This window comes from Crocodylus siamensis, chromosome 4, assembly GCF_052110815.1.
Source record: "Crocodylus siamensis isolate JL-2025a chromosome 4, ASM5211081v1, whole genome shotgun sequence".
Lineage (NCBI taxonomy): Eukaryota > Metazoa > Chordata > Crocodylia > Crocodylidae > Crocodylus > Crocodylus siamensis.
In genome coordinates this window covers 123,701,224-123,717,349 of record NC_143398.1, presented here as the reverse complement: position 1 = coordinate 123,717,349, position 16,126 = coordinate 123,701,224, and positions in this window count along the sequence as shown.

Here is a 16,126-nt window from a genome sequence, read left to right as displayed (position 1 = left end):
GGCCTGTGAAGGTTCCATGGAGTGTCAGGAGTCCTAATTTCTACCTGTATATCACTAGACAATGTTGCTTTTCATTCTAGTTTTGTAATGACTACTTCTGTTAAACAGAACTTTCCAACAGATTCCTAAGGACAATTAGAATGCAAAACTTAAATTACAGTTTTCCTTTGCGGTGCCTTTCAGTGTTGAGCTTGCAGTATACTCAGATTTATACTGCTGTGGATTTCTAAGCTGGAAGTTCTCTGAGTACAGTTCTGATTTAAGCTTTGGGAAACAAATGCTGCCATTAAAATGAAATTTATAAAGAAAGAAATATTTGTTAATGCATTTGGTTATCCCTCACTGTCTAAATTGGTGAATGATGGATATGTAGCACAGGTAATTTAAATGAGAGCATAGACCTAGTTAAGCTATTGGGCCTGATTTCTATTGTCCTGCGTTTTATGTTATCAGCTACACCTCTGCCTCATGGGTGTAAAATGCTAGCATTCTTATTTGTAGTATTTTATGCTTTGCCTTCATTCTGCATAAGTATCAATGATGAACTGATAGGAAAACTAGCACTACACTCTCTTAGAACTCATGGAACTGCACTGAATTCACATGGATTGAAAAGCAGGCCAAATTTTAATCCAAAGCATTTTAGTTCATTCAAAACTAAAACTATTTACTACTTCATTATACCAGACTTATGCAAGTATAATGATCAGGGAGGATTTCCTCATCTATGGGTGCATCTACATGAGATGCTTTAATGCAGAGCAGACTAATTTGCTGCACAGTAAATCATCTCTGTTTATACATGTGTGGCAATTAGGGTGGACTAGACTAATTTACTGTGCTGCCAGATAGTCTTGTCAGATACAAGTGTTATCCAACAGCACAGTAAATTACTGCACTTAAATGCACATGTAGATGGTGAGGTCAGGATTAGCTAACTCTGGTTCAAATTGAACTAGAGTATATTCATTCACATTAATTGCATGTTTAGATGTGTCCTATTTATACAGAAGTCTTATGTGGGGCAAGATGTCCAATTTGCATTTCAGGCAAAAGTCAGTGATCTGCCCCCAACACCTTGCAAAAACCTCAACACAGAGTGAATGGTGCTACCTACAGAATCTCTGTGACCACTTCCGGGATATCCTGGGCTGGATGCCTCTTAGCGTTTCATCTTGACTGCATATACCTTATGAGAGCAGAGGATAATATGGCTAAGAGGTTCAAAATGACCTGGAAAGAACAAGGAATACAATTTGAAGTCAGAAGATATACCAGTAAAACTTCTACCAGGCAGTATAGACTATTAGCTAATAGTCTGTATTTATTTATATATTATTGTAAGCTTTAACAAATAAGCATGCACAGTGCACTAGGGGGAAATAATTACCATATTTATACAGAACCGTAGTGGGGAAACAACAGGACAATGTGTAAATACTCTAAGGCAAGATTTTGGCAGCCATCTAAGATATGGTCTTAGGGGGATTTATATCATTTTCCTGATAAAGCAAAGGTTATAAGGAAGGCAAAGAGAAATTAAGTACACTTTTGTCATTGCCGATCCTTTCTCACATCTTGTCCCATTCCTGTCTTGTATAATTCTAGGCTGGACTGAGAACACTCTCTCACCTCAAAGGGAGTAAACAGAAAAATTTACTCTGCTCTTACATTATATTCAAAAGTGCTGACAAAGCAATCTGGAGATTATTGAATAAATATGGTCATATACATTCTGACCCTGCCATTTGTGGGTGGGCCAGTTCACAAGACGATTGCATATAATGCTGCATTAGAACTGTCCAGTGAATTGATACATCTACCTCACAGTCGAAGGAGTGCAGAGCAGAAAAACATCTGTGCTCTGCATGTTTAGCAATTTGTTTCATACCATTCCAGCTGCACAATACAGACCCAGCTCTGGATTTTGAATGGGCCAGTTCAGCAGGTGCTTAGAGCTGGAGGTTTGGTTCCACCTATTTCTACTTACCATTAACTCAGACCACCGTGATTTAATATAACAAACAAACAGATTTTGCCATAAAGAGGCCAATGTGCTTAGACAATGTGATGGACTTGAATAGAACAGCTTTGAAAGAGTTCAAGAGATACTGAACCTGGCTCTGTTTTGGGCTACCCCTGATAAAGGTATAATAACCAGGTTCTGCACACTGGGGGCATGTCCCCATAAGTGTAGACATATGGTTTGTGGCACCTGAAAGCCATTTGAGATGCCACAAACTGCACACAACGCATGTGCACCCATGTGCCGTGCTGCTAATTTGCAGTGCACAGGTTTTTTTTTAAAACCAGGAGATTCCAGTGTAAAAAAAAAAGCCATCCCCCCCATGCTCTGTCTGGCCAGCCAAACTCTGAGCAGGTGACTCAGCACCTCTGCTGCCCCAGGAGGTCCCCAGCACCTCCAGTAGGGCTGCTCAGGCCAGCACAGCTGCTGGCCCCAGCCTCCCTTCCCCCACCTGGGTCCCTATTCAAGAAAGGAGATAGATTGGATTGCAGCAATTACCATGTCATTGCAATGTTTTTAATTGCAGAACTCAGTTTGGCCGCTTCAGTCAACTCTGGACTCAGTGCTGTGCATAGTTAAATTAGCTAGAGCTGGACATCTCTCCAGTCAGTATGCAAGGTTTTAGATCGCAACTAAATTTCACCCCCCATGATTTTTTAAGGAAGCCTACATGCCTAAATCTAGCTTTTAAAGTCCATTCTGGGGGCCAGCACCTATCAGTTAGGCTCTGTAGTACCTATCTTGTAGGCACCTGAGTATTCTCTACTGGCTCTAGCTCTGTGTAACTGGGATAAGTGTGGGAAAAGATACCCAAAGCCAAGCAGAAGTGGAACGAATAAAAAAGTTTATAAAAGAGCATGTGTATTCATAATATCTAAATAGCTTTGGATGATCCTTTTGCAGTGGAAAATCTAGACATTTTAAGAAGTTCCTTCTCAGAATTTGGCTGTATTTTTTAAATAAAACAACTCTCAAAATATTCTTACATTTTCCTATTGCTACTTATATATAAAAAGCAAAATAACAATAATAACAGTATAATTACTGTGAATATATTTTCAAAGGGCAGCATGGGCTATTTACAGTTTTTCTTTGAGCAAAACACACCATACTAAGGTGGTAATACTTGCAGGGTGGGATGGAAGGCAATTTGAATCCTTCTGCTTTGTGGAATGTTAATAACATGTTTTTATTAATGGCATTTAGAACATTACCTTCTATATATATACATCATTTTTGTTCCCCACAACTATTTATTATCTTTAAGACATCTTTTCCCACCCTTTTTTCAGATAAAAAAATGTTATCCTAATTTTTTGCTGTGGGAATGGTTATGTTTCCAGAAACAGTAGTATATCATTGTCTGATTAATATGAATAGGCAAAAGTGGGAAAGAGCCTGTGAGAAAAAGTAAGGGGAACAGACAGAGGGTGAATCTTTTTAAGTGTCTTTAAGTGTATTTCTGCCCTAAAGGCAAAATAATATTGTGCTTAGTCAAGTTGACCTTATTTCAGGACAAAGTTGCTGTTGTGGGACAAAAGGTATGTGCTCTTCAAACAGGAAAGGAACAATTAAAAGAGCCTCCACTTTGGTCCCCAGAGCGGTGGGGCTTGCAACCGCCTTCCTGCCTGAGGAGGCAGAACCCGTGTAGCCAATCGCCACTGGCCCTCTCGACGGTGCACGCGTGGTTACCCAAAAGTATTACGGACAGACAGACACACAGACAGACAGACTAAGCCCTTTATATATATATATATAAAATTAAATGATATAGCCAACTGGAAAATAATGGTTGAACAATCAGCTTCTCTGCTACCCAGCAGGATATTAGTGGTTAGTGGAGCTGATTGAAATTTGCATTTGAGAATTTTTTTAGTTAACAATGATAAAATTTAAAAAAAACAGGATTTTTGTGACATTTTCTTTTTTCTTTTTTACAAAATCTCATTTTTATCAATGTAAATTTTAAAATGCTGTTTTTGTTTTTCCTTATCCTTTCTTCTCCCTTTTGTTCTTTTTTTCTGTGTTTGTGTGTGGTAAAATTAATAAATGAATAAAAGGAAGAGTAAGGGGGGAAGCCCCACAAGCCAAAAAAATGGTTTTAAATATTTTGTAAACTGAAATCTTGATTAAAAAAAAGGTTTCTTTTTTAAAGAATCCCATAAGAATCAGTATCCCAGTCTTATGCCAATTGTAATCAAACTGGAAAATATAGAACCACAAAATTATAGAACAGTAGGGATGGCTGGGACCTCAGAAGGTCATCTAGTTAAGGTAGGATCGTCCCTGGTTAACCCATCCAGGAGAACTTTTTGTCCAACCTGCTCTTAAAATTATCCAAAGATAGAGATTCTAGAACCATTCTGGGTAGCCGGTTCCAGTGCTTAGTCATTCTCATATGCATGCTGATCTAGGGTTTTGATGAGGGGGGGTACACATGGTGTGGCACATACAGCACATACTTTTCTCCAGTTGAAGTGAAATTAGAAGCTTTACTAATATGCCAGAGGGGTAACATTATATTATTCAATTTCAGGTCAAAGCACAGACAAATATAAGTATTGGAATGTATAGTAGGGCATCTTTACACATGCTCCAGGGTTGGCGAGGGGGGTGCTTTAATTAGATCAGATCTTGGGAGCCCCTCTAATTAAAGTACCCATAGCATCTCATGTACTCAGCATCCCTTGCTTCAAAATGGTGGTAGGTTGCTTTAACTAAAGCATGTTCGATGAGCTTAGTTAAAGTGCCCTCACTGCCATTTTGAAATGGGGACAATGAAGTTCAATTAATTAGCACATGTCAGAGCAGGCATTGGGCACATGTATAGGTGCTCTAATATGATAGATTATGTATAAATTTAAAAAAAAAACAAGGCAAAAATAGTCAAAATAGTCAAAAAATATTGTCATTAGTTCTGTAGCCATTCTATTTCAAATGTGAGTCTCTTATTCAGATTCATAAAACACAAATTATCCTTGTTGAGCATCTTGACAGTGCCTTCAATATTTCACTGTCAGTCATTGCTAAATCTGAATTAATTTTTCCACACCTGAGTTAAGGTTTTTAGCTAGGGCTCAAAGCATTATGCAGAGTTGTGAAATAGAAAAGAGCCATTACCAGGAATGGCAAACAGATAGCAAAACTGCAGAAGAAAGGATAGTTTGATTGAACATCAAGATCATTACAAAAGATTGAGGGTCACAAAATGGAGAAAGTTTGGCAGGAATCAGGGAGACAATAATGAGCCATGAAGTCATTTGACTCTCAGCACTATCTGAAAAGAAAGGCTGCTGCCCCTCCCAGGCACTTGTTTTTAAAGTTTAGGTGGAACAGAAATCTGATGGGGTTCCAACTGTATCACAGCACCACACTCTGGATCCACCTCTGCCCTTATAGGGCATTTATACACATAATTTTTTTCCAGCAATGTGCCCACCACTTTGGAGCAGACTTGGTTAATCAAGTCTGCTCTGCACATGACCTGAGGTGAACTGCACTGTACTGTGTGCAGTTGTATAAGTGGTGAAATGCATGTCAGCATGCAGAAAATGGTGGCGATGCACTTTTGAACTAAAGTATCTCCAAGGTGTTTTAGTTCAAAAGCATGCTGCCACCATTTTCGCAGCACTATGTGCTTTTCACCGCTTATACAACTGCATGCATCACAGCACTGGGTGCTTTTCAAAGCGCCCAGCACTGAAATGCATGCAGTTGTAAAAATGCCCTTAGTGAGATAGTTCTTCATAATACTCAACCTAAATTACTCTTGCTGCAATTTAAGACCATTGCTCCTTGTCCTGTCCCCTGTAGCCACAGAGAATAGTCTATCTCCATCCTCCATATAACCATGCTTCAGGTACTTGAAGAGTGTTGTAAAACCCTCTATCAGTCTTCTCTTCTCCAAACTAAGTACTCCTAGTTTTTTCAGCCTTTCAGTGTAAATCTTATTTCCCAGAACTAATTCCCCAGTCAGTATTTGTGCATGAGCATGTTCTGAGAAATTGTTTTAAGTCAGTGCAATGTTTGCTCTGTGGGTCATCAGCTGGGGATGAGATTGGAAATAGGAACCAATCCAAACAACACCACTTGATTTGTACTCTTTTCCCACCCTGTTTAAGGCTCAAATGAAGGGTGTATGTTTACACTGAAAGGGAGATGTAGAACTTCCATAATCAGCTGAAACTTTTCATTTAAAAGGACACTGACAGTTAGTTTATGTCCTTAAGTTATCTTCCTCAAGGGATAAGAATTCACTTGCCGCCTGACCAGAAATGGCAAAACAAAAAAGCGTTTACAGGCTTAAAGTCAATCAAGGTTTTATGTAAAGGCAGCTGCAGGAGAGAGAAAGAAGCAGCAGGAGAATTTGCCATCTGTCTTGAACCCTGATTTGAGTCAATCGCTGAGGGCATGTTGCTGCCTGAACTAATGGTTTTTCCTCTAAAGGGAAACGTTAAAGGGGACATTAATGTCAGCATGAAAAAACACTGTCAGAGGCAGGGGCAGCTGTATATAAAATGATTTGTTTCTGGCAAATTAGGAATGTATTAGTTAATATGGAAAATAAATAAATGAGACAGTTTGCATATATATTTCAGTAAAAATGATAAAAGCTGGGTAACTGTTTAATTATTCAGTCAAACTCAGGTTTTCTGCAGCAGGCCAAGCCCACCTCCATTTTAAAGAAGATGTAACAGACCAGTGGTGCTCAACCTTTTTCCTCAGCAAGTCCAATGGGTGCATGCAGTGGCTCCTATCTGGCCACACAGAGGGTATAGGGGGCATGACCTGGCCCCAATCCAGCCCATGGAAGGAAGGGGAAATCACACTGCACAAACCCAGCCTTGCAGGAGGGATGGGATGTGGCCCAGCCCCAGCCCCAGCCCTCCATGTGGTACTTGGAGTTTGGGGATTTCACGGTGAGGAAGGTGGCCATATTAATGGCCACTGCTCCTCTGCTACTAAATGTAGAGCCCTATGATCCAGATGCAATCAGTGACTCTGCAGACCATGTTTGGCCCAAAGGCCAGAAGGTGAACACCCCTGTAATAGATGACTTTGTAAATTCCACTTTCTGTTCTATGGTTACAAATTTAGAGGTCCTCAATCGAATTACTCTAAATAGTCATTTGTATAGACTTGGCCTTTAAGCTTTATGTGAATTGGGACTAACAATCTTGCTGAGCTCCATCTTCATCTATTGCAATCAAAATCATGTGAGATATCTCAGCACCAACATATCTACTCTCTCATTTTCAAAAATAGACATCTTTATATGTTTGAGGTAACTCACAAAGACAAGAGACTTCTCTCAGAGCTATTGTTTGAGGGTGTCTGCAGATTCAAGGATAAAATACAATAGTCCTTCACACTCCCTAAGACAAGGGCAGGCAATTATTTCAGTAGGAGGGCCATTTAATGAGTTTTGGTGAGCTATCAAGAGCCAAAAGGGTAGCTTCACCCCTTGACAGGGGCCCCATCCCTTGGTTGCCATCTTGGAACTGGAAGTCCTGCCCCTAACCACTGACCTTTGCCACCCCTTCCTTTACCTCCCTCCAAAGTACTCTTTTTGGGAGGGGAGGGTTGCCATCTTGGAACTAGAAAAAAAACCAAATCATATATTAAAAGTCAAACACCTACTATAACATATTTTAATTTTATTACAAAAAATATTTTTGTCATGACTTGTGTTTGCATACTGTATATAGAGGTGATGGAAGATGGTGTCACCGTGGATGTAGTCTTTCTAGACTTTAAGGCCTTTGACACTGTCTCTCACCCCAGTCACATTAATAAATTAAGCGACACTGGCATTGATGCCTGCACAGTTGGATGGGTGAAAAACTGGCTGATGGGGCGCACCCAGAGAGTAGTGGTGGACAGGTGATACTCAACCTGGCAAGATGTGAGCAGTGTGGCCCCCAGGGGTCAGTCCTCAGGCCCTCACTGTTTAACATCTTCATCAGCGACTTGGATGAGGGGGTTGAAAGCACATTGTCCAAGTTTGCTGATGACACTAAGATGTGGGGTGAGGTGGGCACACTTGAAGGAAGAGAGAGGCTGCAACTACATTTAGACAGACTACAAAAGTGGGCAGCTGAGAATAAGATGGGGTTCAATGTAGACAAATGCAGGCTGCTGCACCTTGGGAGAAGGAATCCACACCATACATACAAGCTGGGGAGTACCCTCCTGGAAAGCACAGAGGCAGAAAGGGATCTTGGAGTCATTATTGAGTACGGCCTGGTGGAGGGAGGGGGATGTTGCATCTTTGGGGTTCTGCCACCCTGGCACCAAGTGACCCTCCTGTGGTCTGACTTGCCTGCCAACTCTTTCCCAGCTCCATCTCACCTCCACTCTTTCACCTGCCACAACTTTACATATATAGTTACATAGTTAGTAGGGTCGGAAGGTACCTGAGCAGATCAAGTCTGACCCCCTGCCATGATAGGAAAGAGGTGATTGTCATGCCTTGTCTTAAAGACCCTCAGGGTAGGAGCCAGCACCACTTCACTTGGAAGTTGGTTCCAGATCCTAGCCGCCCTGACCATGAAGTTGTGCCTCCTGTTATCTAGCCTAAATCTACCCTCTGTCAGCTTGTGACTGTTATTTCTAGTCACTCTTGGTAGTGCTCGGGGGAACAGGGACTCCCCCAATGCCTGCTGGTCCCCTCTGACTAGTTTGTAACAGACTACTAGATCCCCCCTCAGCCTTCTCTTATGGAGGCTGAACATGCTCAGGTCCCGTAGCCTCTCCTCGTAGGGCCTGCCCTGCTGCCCCCTGATCATGTGAGTGGCCCTCCTCTGGACCCTCTCCACGTTGTCCACATCCCTCTTGAAGTGCAGCGCCCAGAACTGGATGCAGTACTCCAGCTGCGGCCTGACCAGTGCTGCATAGAGGGGGAGTACCACCTCCTTGGACCTGCTTGAGATGCATCTGTGGATGCATGACAAGATGCTGTTGGCCCTCCTGACTGCATCCCCACACTGCTGACCCATGTTCATCTTGGCATCAATGATGACTCCAAGATCCTTTTCTGCCTCTGCACTGATGAGAAGGGAGTTCTTCAACCTGTAGGTATGCTGCTGGTTCTTCCTCCCCAGGTACATCACTTTGCACTTGTCAGTGTTGAATACCGTCCTATTCTCATCTGCCCATCCTGTAACTTAAGTCCAATTGTAGCCTATTCCTTCCTTCTAACTTGCCCACATCCCCCCACATCTTACTGTCATCAGCAAATTTGAACACAGTGCTTTTTACCCCCTTGTCCAAGTCACTGATGAAGATGTTGAACAGTGCAGGCCCGAGGACTGAGCCCTGTGGAACCCCACTGCCCGCATCCCTCCAGGTCGAAAATGACCCATCCACGACCACTCTCTGGGTGTGGCCCTCCAGCCAGTTGGCGACCCATCTGTCTGTGTAGGTGTTGTCACCACAGTCCCCCAGTTTCTTAATGAGAATGGGGTGAGAGTCAGTGTCAAAGGCCTTCTGAAAGTCCAGAAAGACTATGTCCACTGCTACCCCTGCATCTAAGGATTTGGTGACCTGGTTGTAGAAGGCCACCAGGTTGGTCTGACAGGACCTGCCTCTAATGAACTTTGATGTTATCTTGGTTTGTTGGGGAGGCAGTCACTGAGGCTGGGGGTTGCCTTGCTAGTCCCCTCACCGGTCAGTACTGTCATCCCAGCCAGGTCCACCCCACCTGGTGCTTCCCTTTAAAGGAGTGAACATATCAGACCTTCAGTTGTCACAGCCTTGGCTGCATTTTTTGTTGGCCTCACCCTCAGCCTTGATCCACTGATTAAGACCTCTGCTCCTGGGAATTAGTCTTGACTTAGGAGCAGCCCCTTCTGGGACTTCAGTTTCATCCCACTGGGCTCAGCCACTCTGGCTTGGGGCTAGCTTCTGGCACTTATAGTGGGGAGTGCCATTCAGGTACACCCACCTCTGACCACTTCAGCCCTTTGGTCCCAAGTTCCAAACGGAACATAAACACAAGCAAGCTGCTTCAAAAATCAAAGTCTTCTTCACTCAGGGTTAATGTTGCCCTCAGGCCATACCTCCCTTTGAGCCATTTCACCCCAGCTCCCCTAGGTGGCTTGGGTGCATGCCTGTCTGTCTCCAGCAGCCTTTCTCTCCTGGAAGCTCCTTTTCCAGTGTCCACTGGCTCCTTGGATTTGTTTGAGGGCCAGTGGGCATTGTCCAGAGTTCTCTGCTTTGTGTCCCCTCCTTGGTGCACTCATTTTGAATCTTTGATCTTTATTCCCATTCGTATTTTGTCTTTTATTTGTTTAAGGGAATCAGAGATATGCTCTTAGTGGCCCCCTCATCAAGGAGGGACCACGTTCTGGAATGGCATATCAAAAAAACCTTCCAAGGGAAAAAGTAGTTGCTCCCTTAAAAGTGCCTTTCTTCACCGCTCCCTCCTCCCAAGCACCCCAGGAAGCATGACCAGCACCCCTTGCACTCCAATCCCATATTCCAGTTTATTAAAACATAAGACCTTCTTTAATTTACTTCCTCTTTTATTATTTTTAAATTCTTTTTTTAAACTTATTTTTATTTTATCCTTCAGAGGTTGACTTCCTTTATTTTGCCACTTTTCCCACACCCCCATTTCCTGTGCACCTCCCATTTCATTACATACCTAAATCCCATTAATACTCTTCATACCAGCTTCATGTTCCGCCCTCCCACCACCCAACCCATCTCTCACACCCCACCACCTACAGCAGGGATAGAAGCCTGTCTGTGCTCACTAGCCCAGTAGTGGCACTTCACAGCTGTAACACCTGGTCAAGCCTCTCCTCGCCAGCCTGCTAGTGGTAAGTCACAGCTGTGCAGGTGGGAGACAATCAGAGATTTTTAGCCTTAACGTGCGAGTGCTCCAAACTTGAGCTAGCACTAACACCAATCAACATCTGAGCAATTCAAATTGCAACATATAACAAGGTCTGTTATATGGTGGCCAAGTTGTAGCATGAGCGTCACAAGTGGCATGGGGAGCCTCCTAGCATGGCATATGGCAGATAAGGAAAGGGGAGATAGGGCAGGAAGCAGAAAGCAGATAGGGCAGGAAGCAGAAAGCAAAGCAGCAAACTGAGCAGGTAACACAAGACTGAAAGCAGAAAGTAGAGCAGCAGGTATTGCGGCAGAATGTGATCAGAATGGCAACTGTGGATAGTGTAGGGCTAACTTGTAGCACATCTGCTAAAAGGTTGGTCCCCACTGGTCTATAAGATACACTTCTACCTTGCCTTTTGCCTGAGATCAGACTAACATGACTACCTTACCAAAAAATTAAGGGAAGAGTCAGCTTACCGGAGAATTTATATTATTACCAATTAAAGGGCTATTTGAAAAACTAGAATCAAAATATTTATTATACTGAAGGCTAAAAATTCAGTGTCTGAAAGATGCAAAACCTTTATTTGCTAAACTAGCTTAGCCTATCTGAAAATATGGTTAAGATTAGCAGGGGTAATAATGAGATATTTCCATTCAGCGGGTCTCTGAAATTTAGCTTCTTGGCACAATCCTGGCTAAAAGATTGGAATTAATAGTATGTGATAATAATTATAAAGCACTACATCTAGAGATTCAGACTCATCCAAATAAACATGGGATGGTGTAATTTATGTTTCACTGAGGTCTTTAATCTTCCTCACTTCTCAGGGTAGATTCAGGACCCATAGTATTACTTGCTGTTACCAACTTCTTCTGGATTTTCAGTGTGGTAGATAGCTTTATTTTTGCCCAGAAATCTGACAGGTATAGCTGTGGAGAAGCACCGAATGCATATGTTATCCCCAACTCCTGTCTCTCTTCCCTGTTGTCCTAGCTAGGCCTTCTTCATGGCCAATGCCTGCCATTTTTCAGGTTCACATGGCCTCTCATGGACTCCTTGCTAGTTGGGAGGTGGTGGCTGATTTTTTTGCCCTGTTTCCATTCCGCACTGGTTTCCTTCCTGAAACTGCAGCACTGTGTGTGGGCTTCACCCTGTGAAATACGAGCTGAATCTCACCCTCGGGCCCTAGTTTTGAAAATATTTATGCATTTGTGTAATTTTATACAAAGTGAGCGATCCCATGCAAGTCAGTGGATAAACTCGTAGTGTAGGAAGTTAAGTGTGTGTGTAAATGTTTATAGGACCAGTGCTTTGATTTGTAAAGTGGTTTGGGATCCACTGTTATCAATATTATGATAATTTTTATTATCATAATCATTAATTACTATATAAGGAAAAGTTTCTTTACACTCAAGCAAAGGTAATATAACAGTGGCACCATCTGCAAAATAGTGTCATTGCCTCAATGATTGTAGTGAAAAGCAGAGTACAGTTGTCCATAATTGCTTTTAAATGTACACATTTCATCAGTCTCTGATTCCAGTTGTCTCCAAAGCACAAGCAGTGGGGAAAAACATGTTTTGGTGGGGTGGAGCCCCATCTGACCCCTGCCCCTCCCTCCTGCAGGGCCGCTGCAGGGCTGATGTGCACTGGTGCTGTATGCAGCAGTGGAGGAACAGTGGAGCGCCAGGCGCTGTGGGATGGCAGTACCATGGTGCTGCTGCTGTTGCTGGCCACTGTGAAAAGTTTGCAAGGGCAAGCCCTGTTAGCTCTGGCCTTCCTCTGCCTACGCTTCAAAGGAAACGTAATCATAATCCATCTGCTACAATTTGAATTAAACCTGCACTGCATTTCAGCAGACTGGAGAAAAGCAGTTAGTTCTCTTGCATATTTGTACAAACACACAGTAAAACACTTGAGTTGGCAGATATGTGCGCTTTGACTCCCATAAATCTCCTAACGTGGCTTCTTTCAGAGGTGCTCCTTCAAAGCTCCATTTGGCCTCTTGCCTGAGACCATTAGGTCACACTTGGTCATTCTAGTGTTGTGATGTTGTGATGGAAAACTTTTTATACACATCTGGGACTGTTTAGATTTCCTTGTGTATGATCAGTTTAACTCAACTTACTTTTAAATTGTGTCCCATAAAATTTTATGTAAAGAACCAAATTAGGTTTTATATGGGCTTTTGAATTGGCAGTGGTTCACAACAAGAAAGAGAGGTACAGGCTCAGACTCTGACCTTATTTTTAGCTCTCTGTACCCAAAATAAATCAGTGGCATTACTCCAGGTAGCAGCTAGGGCATCTCTATGGCTGGCCCTCACCTGGGTGCTGAAGCATGCTGCCTGCCCATGCAAAGCAGGCAGCTGGATCCAGGCTCCAGTGCTGGTAAGTAGGGGGTCGGGGGGCTGGAGAAGCCGGGAGGGAACCATGGGGAGACCCCTGCTGGTCCTGCCCACTCCCCAGGCCCTCCTGGATTGCCGCCCTGCCTGGCCCCGGCCCCTGCCTGCCGCCCGAGACCCCCGATCACTGCCCCCCACCCAGCCCCACCTCCCCGCCTGCCCCCCTGGAGGCTGGGATGGGGGTGCATGCAGGGTGTGGGGCTGGGTGAGGCAGCCATTGGGGGGTCTGAGGGAGTGGGTGGGGCCGGGGCTGGGTGGGGTAGCAATTTGGGGGGCTGGGAGAGCAAGGCGGGGATGGGTATGTGAGCCCTGCAAGGGGGTGGTAGCCCCTGTGGGGGCTATTTGGCCCCTGTTGTGGGGGGCTATAACCCTTGTGGGTGGGCTGTCGCCCCTGTGGAGGAAAGCAAAAGATACAGGTATTTAGAATTCATTTTATTATGATGACAGAGACACTGGTATGCTTCCAAATTGCTTTAACACTGTAGATATATCAATAACACATTGCCCAACTGATCACTGTCTATTTCTCTCTCTCACTCTTTTTCTCTCTCTCTCTATATATAGTGGTCTTTTGTTTTAGTTGTGGAGGAACATGGATTTGGGGGTATTTTAGAGAGTGACTTTGGGATTTTTTTTATCAGGGATTTTTCAGTTTTCCAATAGGGACCACCAGAATTCCTGTTGGGGAGGCCAGTGGTAGGACCCTGCCTGTTCAGTGCTGGCACCTTGGACTCAGCTGGAGGTGGCTGACCTCCTGGCCAGTTGTGGCCAGAAGAATATGCTTTGACAGTTCAAACCAGGCCATCACACTGGGAAATCTTCAGGGGGATAACTGCCCAGATGGCCAGGCAGGGGGCACACATGGCAGTAGTGCCACACAAAAGGTACAGCCTTTTACAGCCACAGTCCACTGGCAACTGGCCCAGAGGGACAGATGCCTCTTCTGGCTGTGCAGTCCCCATCTGGGTCTGGCAGGTCACAGGCAGGCAGGAGCCCCCACTGCCAGATTGCTGCAGTGGGTAAAGGGTACAGGGAACTCTCGGGGCTGCTTCAGCAGTCCAGCCAGCACAAAGTGTAGTGTCCCCAGGTACCAAGTAGCTGGGCCCCAGAAGGTCCTGAGAGCATGTAGCTCTGAGCTACTTGACAGGGCAGCTTTCTGTACTGCTGGGGACAGTACAGATGCTGGCCCTGGGTTCTAGCTCCCCCTGGCTGTAGAGCTGGGAGGAGCCAGGCCGGGTTATTTTGCCACAAGTAGCACAATTTGCCCCACACAAAAGTGCATGTCTGGGCATGTGCGCTGAGGCAAAAAGCCCCGGCTCAAATTTGTATCGCTTCTATTTGAGCTGCTGCAAGCACACATGCCTGCATGTGTGGATGTGCCCTAAGAGTCTACTTTTGGTTTATTTTGCTTGTTTCCCCCACAGTTGTATATAAACATGTGAATTAATGGGTTTTTTCTTTGAGAGGAGCTAAAAAGTGTGGTTTTACAATTGCATTGTGGCCAGAAAGGAAAATACATGCACTTTATTATCCCCTCATGGATTCAGTAGACATGAAATATAATTTCATGCTATATTACATACTTTTAAAATAGATTCACTCATACTAATTTTGTTTAGCAAATCCATATTTACTTTAAGTCATAGGCACCAACTTTGTGCGTGGTCTGGGGCTCAAGCACACAAAAAAATTAGTTAAAAAAAGAACAAAAGGACTTTACTGGAAGCAGCAGTACGTTACTTCAACCCAGTTCTACAGCATCTATAAAGATTGGATGCTTCAGCAGGGTTTTTTGGCACTTCTAGCTAAATCTGATTCAATTAGCTATTAGATGAAAGTGCCCAAAAAGCCCCACTAAAGTACCCAACCTTTACAGATGCTGAAGAGCCAGGTTGAAGTAACATGCTATCTCTTATGGACATGTGCAGGGCTTGCATGGAACACACCGAGTTAAAATTAAAACACCAGTTTGTTTTGTTTTTATGCCTGCAAGTACCCACTACCAAAAATGAAGTCCGTGCCTATTCTTTAACTGATCCAATTCAACCTACTCCTCACAACTGCACTTGAATCCATGATAATACTTATGAGGGTACAGTCCAAAAAAAAGGGCACTGTCCTACTTTTAAAAAATTACTTTGTTTTGTTTTGTGCTCTACTGTTAAGCATATCAGATGCGTTGGCCTCATTGAACATTGATACAAAACAATCAGGTTTGCTTCCTTAAGCAAACAATGAGGTTTGCTTCTGAAAAGAAGGTGAAATATTTTAATATAAAAGGCTTTGTAGCTGTGTACAGGTTGCTAAAGTAAATCTGACTGGCTAAATGTAGTAATTTTGGTAATTTCATAGATTTCATAGACATTAGGGCTGGAAGTGACCTCGGAAGATCATCGACTCCACTCCCCTGCCCCAAGGGCGGGAAGTCAGCTGGGGTCATAGGATCCAAATTTCTCTTGAAGGCATACAAAGTAGGTGCTTGAACCACCTCCAATGGCAGCCTATTTCAAACCTTGGGGGCTTGGACAGAAAAGAAATTCTTCCTTATGTCCAGCCTGAAACGGTCTTGCAGGAGTTTATAACCATTCGACCTTGTGATCCCTCGCGGCGCTCTGGTGAACAAACGTTCCCCCAGATCCTGGTAAACTTATAGGTGGCCATCAGATCGCCCCTGAGCCTGCGTTTTTCCAGGCTAAAGAGTCCCATGGCTCTCAGTCTCTCATCATAAGGTCTGTTTTCCTGACCTCTGATCATGCACATGGCTCTTCTCTGGACTCTCTCAAGCTTCTCCACATCCTTTTTGAATTGTGGAGCCCAAAACTGGATGCAGTAACAATTCTTATTGTCA